Here is a 17,430-nt window from a genome sequence, read left to right as displayed (position 1 = left end):
TGCAAATGTGTGTGTATGTGTTTGTGTGTGTGTGTGTGTGTGTGTATGTGTGTGTGTACTGGACTATTTTGGGAACTTTGTGCCATGGTCAATTCACCTTATTAAAAGTTCATATACATATATATGTAGAATTTTATGTATATATTACATATGTTTTTGTATATATGCATATGCAAATGTATACATGTGTGTATATACATACAAACTGTCTAATATGTGTACCCATTTTTCTTTCTCTCCTTTCTTTCTATTTCTCTTTCTATCTAGCTATTGTGAATAGGTGCTGTGGGAGGAAGGACAACCAAGAGAAATTGTGAAAGTATAGACTCCAGGTAAGCCTGAAGACAGAATAAGCAGAATGTAAATCTTCTTCTGCTCTTGGAGTATCAGAGAGTGGAGGGCAGAAACTTGTGGCAGTGTTTGGTACATAGTCGAATTAGACTGGGAAAAGATGTAGAAGTAGGCAGTGATCTGGAGCAGAGACAACGGATGACTTCCAGTAAGGGGGCTCATTCCGATTCACAGTGCAATGCTTCTTCACCCTCCACTCCAATCCACCACCCTGCTTTCCATGGCTTCTGCAAAGAGAAAGCAGGCTTGCTGCTTTTCTTTGTGGTTGGTCTATCTATGTCATTAACCTCTGTGCCTTCCCATAATCCTTAAACGGTTTCTGTTAGATATTTAGAGGCAGTGGTGAAGTTTATAGTAGAGATTGGCAAAGACCTGGAAGGGAGACAGAATTAGAACTCCTTGATCCACCAGAGTGAGATTTCTGTTAGAGTGCTCACGTACCAAGGAGAGAAAGAAGTTATGGATTTATTTAAACAACTTCCCAGAGCAGAGACAACGTTCAGCAGAGTTTCTCTGGGCAGCAAAATAAATGAGTGACCCCAAGGTATTATGGTCACTGTGTGAACTAGGTGTGGCCATTATCACTTTACCACCTGGTCAGTTGGAAAGAAAACTCCCTCATAAAGGGAGGGGGAGTAAGGGTATGAATGTGGAGAAAGATACATGAATTATTATTAGAAAAGGAAGAAAGAACAAAGTGGTCAAGCAAGTTGAACTTATAGGACAGGGGGTTTGGCTTCTAGCTTTTCAGTTCAGTCCTTCTTATTGCAATTTCATGTTCTCCACCTTGGGGGTCACCCCCTGGTAGTTACTTAACTTTCCCAAGTACCACATATAATTTGCAGTTTTTCAGCTTTTGGCATGAAGCCAACTTTCTCATACAATCAACGAATGTGACCTAGGAAATCCAATCTTGTACTAAGGGCTAGAAAGATGGTGAAGACTGATAGCAAATGCATTTGCCATTCTATGAAGCATCCACAATAACCACAGCACAATATGGCATCCATTAGGAAGCTGATCAAGGGGCAGCATTGTCTAGGGGAAAGAGCACTAGAATGAAATTCAGGAGTCTCATGTTCTTGTGCTGGTTCCTCCACCAACTCCTTACATGACCTTACCTCCATTGGGACTTCAGTTTCCTTACAAGACCGTTGGTGATTGAAACTATAGCCAACCCTGTTCTCCAGAAGGAAAGTAAAGAAGAAGATGGGAATAATTATCACAGGTTTCAATATAACATATCCAACCCTCAAGGAGTCAAAGGAAACAGAAAAAGTAAGGGAATCTAGTTCAAAATATGCTGCAGAGGAGTCTGGCAACATTATGGTAATGATAGATTAGTGCAGTTGCACTATATTGGTTACGTCAATGATGTGGTAGATATGAGATCACCTTTGTTGTAAGCTGTGTGCCTGAAGTTTCCATCTGAGACCTATATCCCTTCCATCAACAAAGGTCTTGAAATAAAGGACGTGAAAATGTTTCCAAAAGTGCGCAAGTGTAGGCATGGAACCAGACCTGTGATTTCACTGGTGTTGATCTTCCCCTTCCCTCTTGCCCCTCACCCCCACCAAAAACTCCCATGAAAAAACATCAACTAAAGCAGGTAGGCAACTTCTCCAACATTTCTATTTTAAGAGATTTGCCAAATGACTGGGAGACTAAGTGACTTTTTTAGGGTCACACAGTCTGTATTTGTTAGAGGTAGATTTCTAGGTTTTTATGGATCCAAAGCCAGTTCTTTATCTACTAGCAAGTAAGTAGGCATTTATTAAGAACCTACTATATGTGAGGCACTGTGCTAAGTGTTTTACAAATATTATCTTATGTAATCTTCATAACAACTCTGGAAGGTGGGTGTTATTATCTCTATTTTACAATTGAGGAAGGGCCACACAGCTAGTAAATGCCTAAGGTCAGATTTGAACTCAGGTCTGTCTAATTCCAGGCCCAGATCTCTATCCATGGTACCACCTAGCTACCACTATACTATGGAGTATATAACACTAAAGTGTTTATACATGTATGTATATATGAATATGTATCTATAATAAATATATGTATATATATATAAACACACACATAAATACGTGCATATGTACACCCCACACAAATACACACACACACACACACACATATATTAATCATCAATGTATATATCTCTATGTCTATCTATAGATCTATGGTAATCTATATATTACACAGCCATCTTTCTAGTCCTCCAGATTTACACTCTTGGAGGACTTTGTGATTCTCTCTTTAGTCCCCATCTCACCTTTCAAGTCTTGTCAGTTCCCAAACTTCCCCTGCACCGGTTCCTTTCTTTCCCTACTCATAGGGCTGATCCCCTAGTTCACTCATCTCCTTTCATTTGGATTACGGCAGTAGCTTCATCAACATGTAATAGAGTTACTTAAAAATACTCGTTGACCTGAGGTTTCACTTCTCACCTCGCATATTTTCAAAGATGGTAAAAGATGGAAATACAGTCGGAGAGGTTTGGGGAAGATCAGCATGCTGATGTATTATTGGTGGAGCCATGAATTGGTACAAGTATTTTGAAAGCATTGGAAGTATGCAAATAAATTAACTAAATTGTCCATACTCTTTAACTCAGAGGTTCTATTATTGGGCTTATACCCCAAGGAAAACATTGATAAGAAAAAATTCCCTATGCACACCCCTTTTTGTAATAGCAAAGATATGGAAGCAAAGTAGATGTCTATAGATTGTGGAGTGGGTAAACAAGTTGTATACAATGGGATATTACTGTGCTATATGAAATGATAAATGTGATAAATACAGAGAACTTGGAAAGATAAATCGATGCAAAGTGAAGTGATATAAGAATACATGCACAAAATGCACACACAAAATCAAAAGAGAATGTTGCAAAATTACGAAGAGGAGACATGCTTTGAAATAAGAGTTATAGGAAAATACTCATTATTTGTAAAATGTAGATCTCTAATCCAGGTTTTTAGACTAGAGGTGGGAGGTCCACAAATGTTGTACATTACATATATTTTCAGATTTCTTCAAGGTATTGATAAGTTATGGTAATATTTTTCCTCTTCTTTTTTAAAAATACTATTTGTTTTATAGGATGACAATGGGAAGGAAATGGGTTTGGGGAAGAATTTGGTGCTATCAAAAAAACAAAAGACATTAATAAAAATTTTTAAAATGCTTATTGAGTAGATAGAACATTGGCCTGGGAGTCAGGAGGGCCTGAGTTCAAATTCAGCCTCAGACACTTGACACTTACTAAGTGTGTGACCTTGGGCAAGTCACTTCACCCCAATTGCTTCATCAAAAAAAAAGTTGGGTAAATGAATGAGTGAATAAATGAATGAGTAGTTTCATTGCCTTTCGTCTCTCTCCTCCTTCACCATCCTCTGAAAAACTACTAACCTGATATTCCTTAAATTCGTATCTGATCATGTTACATTCCTATTCAAATATCTCAGTGACTCCCTGTTACCTCTAGGATAAAATACAAACTCCCTTTAGTATTTAAAGTCATTCATAGTCTGGATATCTCTTTTCTTTGCAGTCTTATTTCATATTAAAACCCTCACATACTTTCCATTCCAATCAAACTGTGCTAGATGTTCTCTCTACACAACAGTTCGTCTCGAATGATTTATCTTTCCTGGAATGTACTTCCCTCCTCACCTCTAGCACATAGGATCCATAGCTTTCTTCAAAGCACAGATCAGTCAATAACCCAACAAACATTTATTAAGTGCTTAGTATGTTCTAGGCCTGGGATTAAAAAGGCAAGAAAAACCAAATGAGTATGTATTAGTGCTTAGTAGGGTATCTGGGGGACTCAGCACCTCTGGGGTGAGAGCCTGTCAAACCTTTTTTGGAACATTTAGTGTCCACCTTCACAACTGTTAGAATAACTTGTTCCAACGGCCACAAAGGCTGCCACAGCAGGCCCTGTGGAGTGTTTAGAGCTTGGTCAGACAATGAAGATGCCAAGGTCATCCACTGCATCCTGGGCCACTGAACTTCAGTGACTCTGAAACAGAGAGAGAGGCTGATAACTTTGTGCAACTCTGCCTCACTTAAATCCAATTCACAGGCAACTCAAGACTACCTTGTGGTTCTCTTAAAAAAATGAAGGACCACCACCATCACCAACAGCCATGTACCAGGCACTGTGCTAAGTGCTGCGGGAGCCAAAGCAAAGAGCCCTTGCCTTCAAGCAGCTTATTTTCTAATGAGGTAGAGAAGATGTAAACAATGAGGTACCTATAACATACATGTACACACACACACACACATACACAGAGTAGTGGAAGATAATCTGAAAGACAAAAGCCTTAGCAACTGGATAGAGGGGGAATTTTTGCTTTCTTGTATAAATGTAAAATCCTCAAGGCAGAGACTATTTCAATATTTTTTGGTATTACAGTTCCCTGGAATAATGCCTTATATGTGGCATATGCTTAATACATGTTTGTCAAGTGGAATCAAATAATTCCTCTATGATGATTTTCTTTCATAGTGAGGAGTCTAATAAAACTGGCTGTGTACCCCACAGTTATAGGATCATAGGATTATTTCTCAGCTAGACTCCTCAAGCTAATGCTATTAATATGTTCTATAGGCTGCAGCAAGAGGAAAAGTCAACATTTACATTTTACTAAATGACCCCATTTAAAAAAATAGCACCCCAAGCTACTTAGTGCTAGAGTTCTCATCAAAATCACAGTACATGGAGATTCTGAAACCTCCAAATTTAAAGTTCACGCTGCTTAAACCTTGTGTCATAGGAAAAACCACAACAACCACAGCGGCCGCAGCAGCGACATCCTTGACTTGGAGTCAGGAATTACCTCTAAGATCAAGCAGTTCGGTTCATTCAAGTCAAACATTTCCTAGCCATGTGACCATGGAAAAGTCACTTTTCCTAGCTTAGCCTCAGTACCCTCATCTGAAAAATGGGGATTACAATATATTCACTAGCTATTTTATAGAATTGTTGCAGGTAAACCTTAAAGCTCTATTTCTTTAAGTGGTGAGCTATTGCATCATTCAAGCTTGTCCACTATATACTAAGTGGGATAATTTGCAGGTGAAAACTCTTGGGAAATGCTCAATCTTGATTTTTAGTTTACAAAGGGGGAGGGAGCTGAGAGAGCCACAGTGTGTCCAATCATAATGTCTCTTCCTCACACTAAGCGGTAGCCTGTTATTACATGTGCTCATCTTTAAGCATCAAGGGTGCAAACAGTGGCTCCCTATCAAATACCATTTTGAAAAAATGTAAATATTGACCTTTCCGCTCCATGCAATATCTTGTCCTGACTGGAATCAGAATCCTTTCCTCTCAGTTACAAGGTCCTATTACTTCATTCCTGCAGTATCTTACCTTAATACACAGTCGCCATTATCCTATTATTACCCACTTTTTTAAAGTTTGTGATTTCAAGGGGTAGATTACACCATGTAGGGAGACAGCCTTATTATCAGTGGCCATTGTGGGCCAATGTTAAGTAACTCCAAGGTTGCTCTTTCTAGTCAGTTTACACAACACAGGACAAGGCTGTTACTTTATGAGAAATAAGGCAAGCTTATTAAATGAGTGTTGCTGATTTGACTACTTTCTGAAGGCCTGATCTTTCTAGGATGGGCCACATATAGGGAGAGTCATATCTCCCAGAGATCCTGAGTAGTTCCATCATAGATCCTGTTCCCTATAGGCCTAAGGGTCCTAGAAAATCTGAATTTCTAAGGAGACAGAGATAGGAATCAAGGAGTGATTCCTCATGTTGCCTGTCTTCTGGGTATATCTCATCCCCTGACATCCTGAGTTGAGTCTCCAGATCTGAAGCTAAGCATAAGTTCAGGCTGATCTGAAGGGAACCTGATTGGCAGTTTGTAGATCAGGAAACTGGAGAGAAGCTACTATTACTCTACTGATGGGGGTGGTTGTCACAGACCCAACGCCTGTGGACTAGGTTTGAAGATTTTCTTATACCAGAATCTACTGTCACACATGATTGAAGAAACCTGTTCTATTCTAGAAACTAACTTAATTCATTATGACCTCTTCTACACCGATAGCCTTTTTTAACCTTTAGAGCTGTAGGCTAGGTGTATCCTGATCCTCTGGTCACTCCTTACTGGCAAAAGCCCTGCAGCCCTGAGCAACAGGGAAGGGGCAGAAAGAGTGAAGAGACAGTGTTATATCAATAAATGTTTGTGAAGTGTAATGGAAGAGTGCCTGTGAGATCCTAACACATGCCCATGGAGACTTCAAAATGGGGAGATGAAAAAAGGGAAAAGAAAGGCTCAGAAAATAAGAGAGAGATATACAAAGAATAGTGGGGGAAGAAATGAAAAATCATATATGTATATACACACAGATATTGTAAGGGATCAAAAATATATATATTTCATGTACATGTAATATGTATATATGTATTTGTGTGTATATACATATAATTATACATATTATATCTATCTATATATCTATAACAATCCTTGGAAAGGGGTTAGCTGGCCACAAAAATTCCTAGGGATTTGCAGTTCCACAGTTTGGGAAGAAAGGAAACTGACTTGAGAAAAGTCCTTGGACAGGTGGTTTTCTCCCACAGCCACAGCAAGACTATGAAGGAGAAAGGAAGGGAACAGTGGCAGCATCCCATGTTAGTAGGGACCATGGTACCAGAAACATGTGAACCCTTTGTAGCTCCTTTCTTTAGATTATGAAGGATGACTTCTAAACGGACAAGCTGGGAAGTATGTGTATTTCTTATTGTAGGTGCTTTATCCTGTATCAGAACACTGACAGAAAGAAAGCTAGTCAAGAGAAAAGGGCACTTTCTCCTTTTTTCCTCTTCCCTTTTTGAAACCACCCAGGTTTTACTTCTGTTTATGGTTTAAAAACTTATTCTGATCAAGACTACATTTGCTGGTTTTAATATTATTTTTCATAAACACCTATAGATAAACCTGGTTGTTGGGTGTCTGTTTATTTGTGGCATGAGGGACCCTATTCATTAGATATGAGGGTAGAAGGACAAAGAGTGAAAGATGGTGACTCCAAGTCTGTGAAACTGGTTAACTGGAAAGATAATGGTTCCCTGAACAGATATAGGGGATTTTGGAGGAAAAGTGTGTTTTAGGGGAATTGTAAGAGTTCTGATTGCACATTTGGAGTTGGAGATGCCTACGGGATATCCAGGTGGGGAAGCTTCGCAAGTCATTGATGATATGAGATTGGAGTTCAGGAGACAGAATAGGGCATTACATATAGATCTGGGAGTCATCTATATAGGGATGAGAAGTGAATCCATGAAACCAGCAATGGAGAGAATGGACATAGAGAAAAGGTCCAGGACAGAGTTAGTAGGGGATGCCCACACATAATCAACAGGAGCAGATCCAACAAAGGAGACTGAGAAAGAGCTGTCTGACAGGTAGGAGAGCTGGGACAGTAATAATGTCAAAGTTCAGGAGGAAAGGATAGTAGATAATGTCAAAAGCTCGAGAGAAGTCAGGAAGAATGAGGACACAGAAGAAAAAAATATATAAGGTATTTGATCCAGCATCTAAGGAATTACTGGTAATGCTAAAGAGTGAAAACTTTCAATGTAGTGATGGGATCAGAGGCCAGATTTCAATCGATTGACGTCAGTGGGAGACAAGGAAATGGGGGTAATGAGTACAATATGGAAGGTCAATATCATCTAGTCAACTCCCTCATTTTAAACATCAGTAAACAAAATGCCATAGAAGCAATGTGCCATGTAATGGAAACAACATGGCTAATGCCATATAGTGGAAAGAGTACATGATTAGAGATCTGGGTTTAAATCACAACTCTGCCTTTTTCCTGCTGGTGTGAACTTGAGCATCCTGTGGGTTTCAATAAGAATACCTATGCTACCTTCTTTCCAAGGCTGTTGTGAGGATCAAGAAAGATAATGTATGTGAAAATATCTTGAACACTCTAAAGTGCTTTTTAAATGCCAGCCACTATTTTTCCGATATAGTGCATCATGAGCAGGTCTTTAAGTGAGGAAGAGACCTGTATTCAAGTCCTGGCTCTGACATGATGACTGGGTGACCCAGGACAAGTCACTTGATCTCTTAATGTTCTAGGTAGGAGTATAAATTGCAGAAAAGGTGCTAATCAGGATTTCCTCTCTCAGGGATTCCTTACACCAATGAAATTGTAGGTCCACTCTCTATCCCTCTGGTGCTAAGATTTTATATTTCTCCTCCTGGTATACATGGCCTATTTCTGTTCTCTGTTACCAGTCTCAGATGATTCAAGGACATGTTTCTTCTTCCGATGCAGAGAAGATGGTGTGCAGTTCTTTAAAACAATGTAGCATCTACAGTGGAACAGAAAGAGGATTTGATAGAATAAATATAAAATTGTTTTCTAAAAGTTTCTAAAGCAGGAAATGGAACAGACAAGGTCCAGTTTCAGCCAAGAGCTGTTCATGTTTTCTGGGGTCTCCCTTGCTTGTCCTTCTTTCCATTTACTACATGAAAGGCAGAACCAAAGGCTCGGTTTTGTTTGGGAGAAGCTCTCGAACATTTGAGCTGCCTGTGGGTTGAGAGACCTGGACAATAGGTTTCCTTGTTTGATCAAGGAAAAACTCAGTTTGACATTGTAGTCAGTATCCAGCTAATGGGCACTGACCTCATTTCGGAACTTTGGCCCCATCTTTACAATTGTTTGTGTTGACAACCCTTCTTAATGGTTTTGTGTATGTGGGGGGTTGGAGGGGAGGAGAAGGTTAATCCCCAATGCACTTTTCTAGTCCAAACTGTGCTAATCTTCCTAAGGCAAAGGTCTGCTTATGCCACAGTCCTGTGCATTCCTTTGCCCGTGGAATAAATTACAAAGTCCTTAAGCTGGCAAAAGACCTTAGAAATCAACGGGTCCATACTCCTGCTTTTACAGATGAGGAAATAGACCTCCAAAGGTTAAGTGATCAGGTGATATTGGGGTCACCTACATACAAGAACTCTCCTTCACAGTCAAGCCCCAATTTAACTGCAACTAACTAGTTTCAGGACTTAGGATGTTACTTTCTCTGTACCTCAGTTTTCTTAGCTATCAAATGAGTAGACTGGACTGAATACCCTTTGAGGTCTCTTTCAGTTTTAACAGACTATGAAATGATTGTCTGGGAAACTAAATTTTTCAGCCTTATCTTATATGATTCCCTTCCATGGAGTGTATGCTGCAGTCAAATTAGGTTACCTATGATTCTCTGAACAGAGTTCTTTTTTCTTCCCCTCTGAAGGCCTTTAAGCAGACTGTTCTCTATCCTCAGAATATCCTTTCTCCCTAATTTCATCTATTGGAATCTTACTGACCCCAGATGTCACCTTTTCCATAATGCCTTCCTTGATTTTCCCAGCCTGAAATGATCTCTCCCTCCAATGGACTATCAGAGAAACCCGCCTATACCTTTCCTTTAGATTTTGTTCTCCTTTGTATTATATTTTTGTGCACAGTTTACCTTCATATACATATATATAAAATATGTATATTATATGTATATATATACATACAGCATATATAAGCTTTTATAGTTTAAAGCTATAGGATGACTTTTTAGGACATCATATATATGTATACATTGCTGTTATGGATCAGTCGTGTTTGACACTTTGTGACCCCATTTGGGGTTTTCTTGGCAAAGATACTGGAGTGGTTTGCAACTTTCTTCTCCAGCTCATTTTGTAGTTGAAGAAATTGAGGCAAACAGGGTTGAGTGACTTGCCCAGGGTCACATAGCTGGTAAGTGTTTGAGACCAGATTTGAACTCTACCACTGTGGTACCTAGCTGCATAAGTACACAGAGAAATGCACACATACACACACACACACACATGAAACAGAGTGGCATGGTAGATTAAGAGTTGGCCTTGAAGTCAGGAAGTTCTGAGTTCAAGTCTTACCTCTGACACCTACTGGTTCTGTCACCCTAGGAAAGTTACTTCCTTATTGCCCCCAAGCAATTCTCTAAAACTTTCAGTTGTATATCTGCATCATTAGAGGAAGTTCCTAACTGGTATATCCTTATATTACTGATGAAATTCTCAATTTGTAAATATGCATATGTATATGTATATGGATGAATAGATAAATGAATAAACTGCCCTACCTAGAGACTCACATTCCCTGTGGTCTGAACTTTAATCAAAATGTAAATATATTTTGGCTTGCTAAAGAAGTAATTCCTCGGATATTCTGATAAATTTCATTTTCATTCCAGAGATCCATCCAGCCTTATGGTACTATGATAAGGAGCTGAAATCCATTGGAGGAGAATCAAACACATTTAGGAATGCTAATTGGTCCAATTTTTCAAATATTATCTATTTCAGTATTATCTATAGTTGTTGTTTTATGTTGTTTTGCCGTGTTGTGTTTGTGATCTGTCACTTTACCTGGAAAGTGAGGATTTGTCTGATGAAGGATGTATGGCATCCACTTTCCCTGCCTTCCTCCTCCGAGGCTGATCTTATACAGGAATTCACTCTTTATTTACTAGAAAGCTGATTTTGAGAGTCTCATTTTTTTCCCAAAGGATAATGCTATTTAATAACTCCCCATTTTTTTCTCTACAAGGTTCCAGCCCGAATTCTTAAGGTTGGGACTGTTAGAGGCAGCCTTTGGATTGGTGCTGCATAGGATTTCTTCTCTCACTAGATAGTTGGATTCTGGAACTGGGGATCTAAATACTCTCTTCTCTGGATATGTAGGTGAAAGCACATGCAGTTCCCATCTCTCTCTTTTCTATGACAGCCATTAACAACTCCCAATGGGGAACAAGAGTCATGCCTTACCCCAGGGGCTTAAGTCTACTCTTAGCTCTTCTATTCTCTGGTCTTATCTCTGTAAAGGAAAGAAAAAAAAACAGTAGAGGGATGAAAGAGTGAAAAAGGAGCCAAGTCTGAACAAAGATTTCAGGTTATAGAACTCACACAAAGGGACAGCTCTGCCCTGAAGCAGTCCAAACGAAATAATTCAACTTTGCACCATCCACAACGGCCCAAGGCAATCATCCCACTTCCAAATGATCAGGTACATATAACTAACAACCCAAACGAAGGCTGAATATTCTGCAGTTCATCAAGTTGATCAAGGAATTTCTCTGATCAACCCCCTACAATAACAAGAACATCAATAGCATGCATTCATTGCTGAAGCAGCCCATAGGTACAAAGTATTTTTGTGTCATTTATTGATTATTAATTTGTTATTTTTTTAAATATCACATCTGACCTTCAGAAAACAGACCCAGAGCCATTAAATGGCTTGCCATGGTCATACATTTGTTGACTGGTGGATCCATTACACTTTGGGGACATAGCTTTTGTCATTCATTTTTGTGTCTCCTTCAACATTTCACGTATAAACAAGTCTTATGTAGTGTGATTTTTGTGGTCCTGAACCTAAAGGTCTTCTCTACTGCTCTTCTATGGTAGATGGGCAGCTAGGTGGTGCGGTGGATAGAGCACCAGTGTAGGGGTCAGGAGGACCTGAGTTCAAATCTCACCTCCCCACTTGACACTCACTAGCTGCGTGACCTTGGGCAAGTCACTTAACCCCAACTGCCTCATCCTGAGTCATCTCCAGTCATCCTAATGCATATCTGGTCACTGGATCCAGATGGCTCAGGAGGAGAAAGTGAGCCTCCCTCACTCAAAAACAAAGTCAAGTGCAAGTCATGTCATTATTTCTCTGATGGCATGGTCTTCTTTGGCAACAAAAGACGAACACACACACAGGGCCAGTTAGATAAAATTTCCACTTATTGATATCACTCCTTTGGGTTAAATCACTATGTCTTTAGTAGACCCTGTAAATGTAAATCTTAAAATGTAATTTTTTTTTAACCTGGGTAAGTGGGTAACTGGCCAGCCTACAATCTTGCATTAATATCCTAGCATCAGTTGATTTAGGCAGCTAGGTGGTACAGTGGATAGAGTGCCAGACCTAGAGTCAGGAAAACTCATCTTCCTGAGTCCAAATCTGGCCTCAGACACTTACTAGCTGTATGACCCTGGGCAAGTCACTTAACCCTATTTACTTCAGTTTCTTCATCTGTAAAATGATCTGGAAAAGGAAATGGCAAACTACTCCAGCATCTTTGCCAAGAAAACCCTAAATGGGGTCATGAAGGGTCAGAAGGGACTGAAACACTGAACAGCAGTAACAAGCTAGTTCATTTATCCAGATAACTATTTAGTTTCTCAGCACTGCCTTGAAGGAAAGGGATTAGAAGACAGGGAATGTTTCATGAGGAGATAGAGGGGAAAAGACTGGTGTTCAGATGCATAGGACCATAGGACTTAGAGTTGGAAGATACCTTAGAGATTACCTACTCCAACTCTCTTATTTTATAGGTGAGGAAACTGAAGCCTAAACAATTACTCAACTTGCCTGAGTTAGAAAGTAGAGGAGCTGAGATTTGAACCCAGGGCCTTTGATACCACATGCAGCATGCTCTTTCCACCATATTAGTGTATTTTCAAGTTCCAATCAACCTTGGGGTCTGGAGCAGATTCCTGAGATAATCCACCATTCGTGTGGAAATCAGTTGTGAACTGGAGGTTCATATCATATTAGCACCAACTCTGTATTTGGGACTTTTGTCTTGTGTCATGGAAAGAAAAGCTCTGACAAGATTTCTGAGTTGGAATCTGCTCTGTGAAATGGGTCTCTTTTCAATGACTCACCACCTCCTTTCTGCTGATGTAAGCATTATGGAGCATGTGAGCTTGCAAAATTGTGTGAATTTGTGCAGAAATCACAGGTCTAGACATAGGGGAACATGACTCACAGTTTAAGAAGTGCTAAAGGGGTCACAAGAGGAAAAAGTTTAAGAAGCCCTGGTTTAGAGGAAGGATAACCACTCTGACTTCACAGCTGTAAGTTCCAAAGCATGTGCGCATGTTCAATGGATTCCTACAAAAGCCCACAGCCCTTTGAAGCCCAGGTATAATGGGCCAGGGAGAGACCTTGTCTTCCTTCCTGCACTGCACTCATTTTTTGCATATTCTGTGCTTAGCACAGTGCTTTGCACACATAATAAATGTTTGTTTGATTCCTTGTTTTATAAACATATTTCTATTCTATTTAAAAGCATGATTGCATCATTTAATTATTTATTTTCTGTATTAATATTACTTGCTATTAATAGCAATTTTAGGTTTGTGAAGTGCTTTACAAATATTATCTTATTTTATCCTCACAACTACTCAGAGAGGCATGTATTTTTATTATCCCTATTTTATAGATGCAGAAACTGAGGTAGACAAAATTTAAGTAACTTGCCCCATGTCACAGAGCTCCTATGTGTCTGAGACCCCATTTGAATTCAGGACTGACTTTAGGTTCAGTGCACTAACCACTGGGTGCCTCAGCTGTGTGATACTTACGAGTCTTTAGTCACTTCATCTCCAAAAGCTTCAGTTAGTTTGGAACCAGTGAATTAATCAATCAACAAGTCTTTATTAAGCACCTACTATGTTCCAGGCACTGACTAAGGGATGCCAATAAAAAGAACAAAGCCGTCCTTACTCCTTAGTGAGTTTCCATTCTAACAGGCAGACAACAGCAGAGCATAGGCAAAGAAAGTTTGATTTATAGGAAAATGATTGGGAGTTAGAACCCAGGTGTCCAGACATCCTTAGCTCTGTTACCCAGCTGTTAAACCCAGGCTCTGTACGGCAGTTTCCTCATCTGTAAAATGAGGAAACTGGAGAAAATAATCTCTGAGGTTCCTTCCTGCCCTCACATATTCTGAATACAGCTATTTTTTAGCCTTGAATTTTCCAGAAGTTTATGCTATTTCTTTTCCTCTGAACACAATTACAATTTTAAACATGAAATGCTCAGTCTCTGACAGTAACACACAGTTTGGTGCTCAAAGGAGTGGAGCAGACTGCTGAAAATAAAAGCCCCAGAAACCGAGAACCCAAAGGAGCCCCAGGGACCATCTAGTCTGACCCCCTTATTTTTCCAGGTGAGGACACTGAGGCTCAGACTTGCCCAAGGTCCCACAGCTAGTTGACAGCCAAAGTACCACTAGAACCCCGGTCCCCTGAATCCTGTACAACATTACTCTTTTTTCCTCCTCAGTAAGTGGATACAATTTGATACGGAATGTGTGAGAACAGTGGACATTGGGTGCCATTATCTCCTGGACTCTGGCCCAATATTATTAAAGAAATCTCCCAACACTGACAATATTGTTTTCCAAGGGCTCTTTGTATCCATTTTGCCTTCAGAGAAGCCTTTTCTTAATCCCCAAAGGTTGTGAAAGGGAGGAGAGGTTAGAGGGAGAAGCTGACAGATCCTTGTTCTTTCTTTGTTTCCCTGTCCAAAACTCCCTCCCTCTCCCACAAGGCCAAAGTGGAGAAAGACTGCATTGGTTTCAAAAAACCATTTTCATGTGGGGAGGGGCTTGAGGGGGACATTGGAATGAAAAGAAGCTTGTGGCAAAAATTTCAACTTTCAGCCCCTTAAATAACCTTATACTTTCGGAAAAAATTCACTTTTCGTAAGAAATTAGACTGCAAGAGAGATGGAATTTGTGGTGAAAGTGGAAAACAGAGAAGTAGATTTTTCAATTAGGTGTTTAGCATGATCCTAGACACCTGTAGGTTCTCTTTCTCCAGCTGGGTTGCAGGGATGGGAGGCTCTACCTGGGAACTTGTGATAGATGCCAGGGGGTTGGCTCAGATGGCCAATCTCTTTTCCTGCTGGAAAGATCATCCTGAAGCAGGGATGCCACTTCATCTCTTATACATGGAATCTATCTGTCTGCCACCTGTGAATAAGCTTGCCTATTGGTGGGAGAGGGACAAGTGATTGGTGGTGCTGAATGTAGGCTCCTGGAGCTCCAAGTGCTTGATTTTGAATTTCACTGATGTCTCTGGAAGAAAGGAAATCCTAGTTGGCAATAGTGTGTATTATCTCAGTCACACCTACTGTGCTAACTTGTGCTACGGAAGCATAACAAGACAGAATTTTCCCAGGACTGTTTCCATCTGTATTCCACTAAAAGAGATGAGAATAAAATTAGCAACCATAGTAACAGAATTCTATTTCTCAACCCTCTCCACCACACCCCTGGTTCCTCCCACATCCCATAGGGTCAGCCTTTTGCCTTGTCTTGCTGGGTCTCTACTACTGCCATTTCCTTCAGTCTCCTCTCTATGCCTTGCACTAATACCTTGACTCCAACCTCAACTCCGCCCTTCCCAGAATCCCTTCATATGTTGTTTTTCCCCATTAGAGCATGAGCTTCTTTAAGGTAGGGACCACTTTTCTTGTCCTTATTTGTATCACCAGACACTTAGCACAGGACCTGGCATATAGTTGTTGTTTGTCCTTTGTTTTTGAAGAGGACCAGTGATATGACAGGGTGATGTCTTGACTTGTGCATTAATTGGATTTAAGTGAGGCAGAACTGCACAAAGCTGTCAGTCTTGCTCTCTCTTTCAGAGTCATCAGAGTCCAGTAGCAAGAAAAACGTCAGAGTGGCCCAGGGTGCAGTGGACAACCTTGGCATCTTGGATGCCTGACCAAACTCCACAGTGCCTGCTCCTGCCATCTTCATGGCCATTGGAACAAATTGTTCTCATTTGCCCCATTCCACTGGGGGAAGTCTTTACATGCTTGGGGTAGACATACCCCTAACTGATGAATTTAAGACCTGTCACTTACCCTCAACCTGGTTTAGCCCATCTGCTGAGACAATTTACAGGGGTGTGGTCACTGTGCATGCTACAGCTTCTTGGAGTCATAGGTGAGAGGTGAGTGCAAAGTGGACACCAAAGGTGGATGAGCAGCCTTGAAAAAGGATTCATAAGCCTTCATACTAGAGGTGCTAGTCCTCTCAGAACACCCTATACACCCCTGGCACATAGTAAGGGCTTAATAAATGCTCTCTCTCTCTCATCTTTGTAAAGTACTTTGCACAGTGCCTACCATGTAGTAGTAAACTTAATAAATAACTTGTTTCCTCTTTCTCCTCCTCTTCTTCTTGTCATTTTTCTTCTCTCTGTCTGTCTGTCTGTCTGTCTGTCTCTTTCTTTCTCTCCATATCCTTCTTATCTATCCTGTCCTATAGATCTATGTATCTATCTATGTAAATATAACCCAGAATTCAAGTCTGGTGCTTTTGCATAAGATTCTCTTCATTGGGAGAAAAAATGATTACTAAATTTTCTGTGCCTGTGAGAGGGTTGAAATTGTCCAGAGCTTGAGAGAGGAAAGATGGTCTTCAGGTTTCTAAATATTAATAATAACTATGATATTTCAAAATATAGAGACATAGCAGAGGCAATCAATATCATGTGGGCACAGGACGAGGTACAGATGATCCCTGTTGTCCTATTTGCAAATGAGATTGTGCCAAGGATGCTTTCAGTGGGTCTGTAGAGGGTGAGCCTACATCCCAATACTTGGATTCAACTACCAAAGGCAGTTATTCTTAGAACATTAAATATAATGAACAATACCAGCATAGTAATTGTTCCAGGATTGCTTCTATCTGAACCCCATCAAGAAAGATGAAATGACTGAGATGACATTAATAATTAACATGAATAAATAACTGCTTTCAGAATAGGCAGGACTCTGTATCTAGCAGGATGCCAAAAAAAGTTGTTGACCCAATGGCTCTCATCCTGTTGTAGAAATCCACCTAAATCATAAAGCCTGGATATTGACCAGCTTTACTAATAGTTTAAAAAATCATTAGCTTGTAGAACTTTAGTTTATTATTAGTCTTTTGATAGTTCTGGGATTTCCCACGACTGATCCTGATTAATGTGGAGGAATTCTCTTGACTGAGAGGAGTAGAACCTTTTGGGAGACCTATACTTCTCAGAATGGGGCAGGGTAGGGGGAAGAGGGATAACCGTAAGTCAAAGATAGGAGGCCAAACTGAAAGCAAAGAATGTATAATCAGACTAAGAAAAATTTTTCTTGCTGAAATTCAATTTTTATTTTCTGAGGTATTAATTTGGTTTTTATAATTTTTCAGGTCCATTTAGAATACAAAGTCAATC

At 40.0% G+C, this 17,430-nt stretch overlaps 1 long non-coding RNA gene across 1 annotated transcript in view; it reads left to right on the top strand.

Annotated features, from left to right (window-relative positions):
• Window positions 1-265: 265 nt before the first annotated feature.
• LOC140513083 (uncharacterized) overlaps window positions 266-17,430 on the top strand; it is a 31,215-nt gene continuing 14,050 nt past the window's right edge. Inside the window, exon 1 of the long non-coding RNA XR_011970060.1 lies at window positions 266-332. This is a non-coding gene — a long non-coding RNA (uncharacterized lncRNA). The remainder of the gene's footprint in view (window positions 333-17,430) is intronic.

This window comes from Notamacropus eugenii, chromosome 1 (genome assembly GCF_028372415.1).
Source record: "Notamacropus eugenii isolate mMacEug1 chromosome 1, mMacEug1.pri_v2, whole genome shotgun sequence".
In the NCBI taxonomy this organism is placed as follows: domain Eukaryota; kingdom Metazoa; phylum Chordata; class Mammalia; order Diprotodontia; family Macropodidae; genus Notamacropus; species Notamacropus eugenii.
This window is presented reverse-complemented; position numbering and strand designations above follow the sequence as displayed.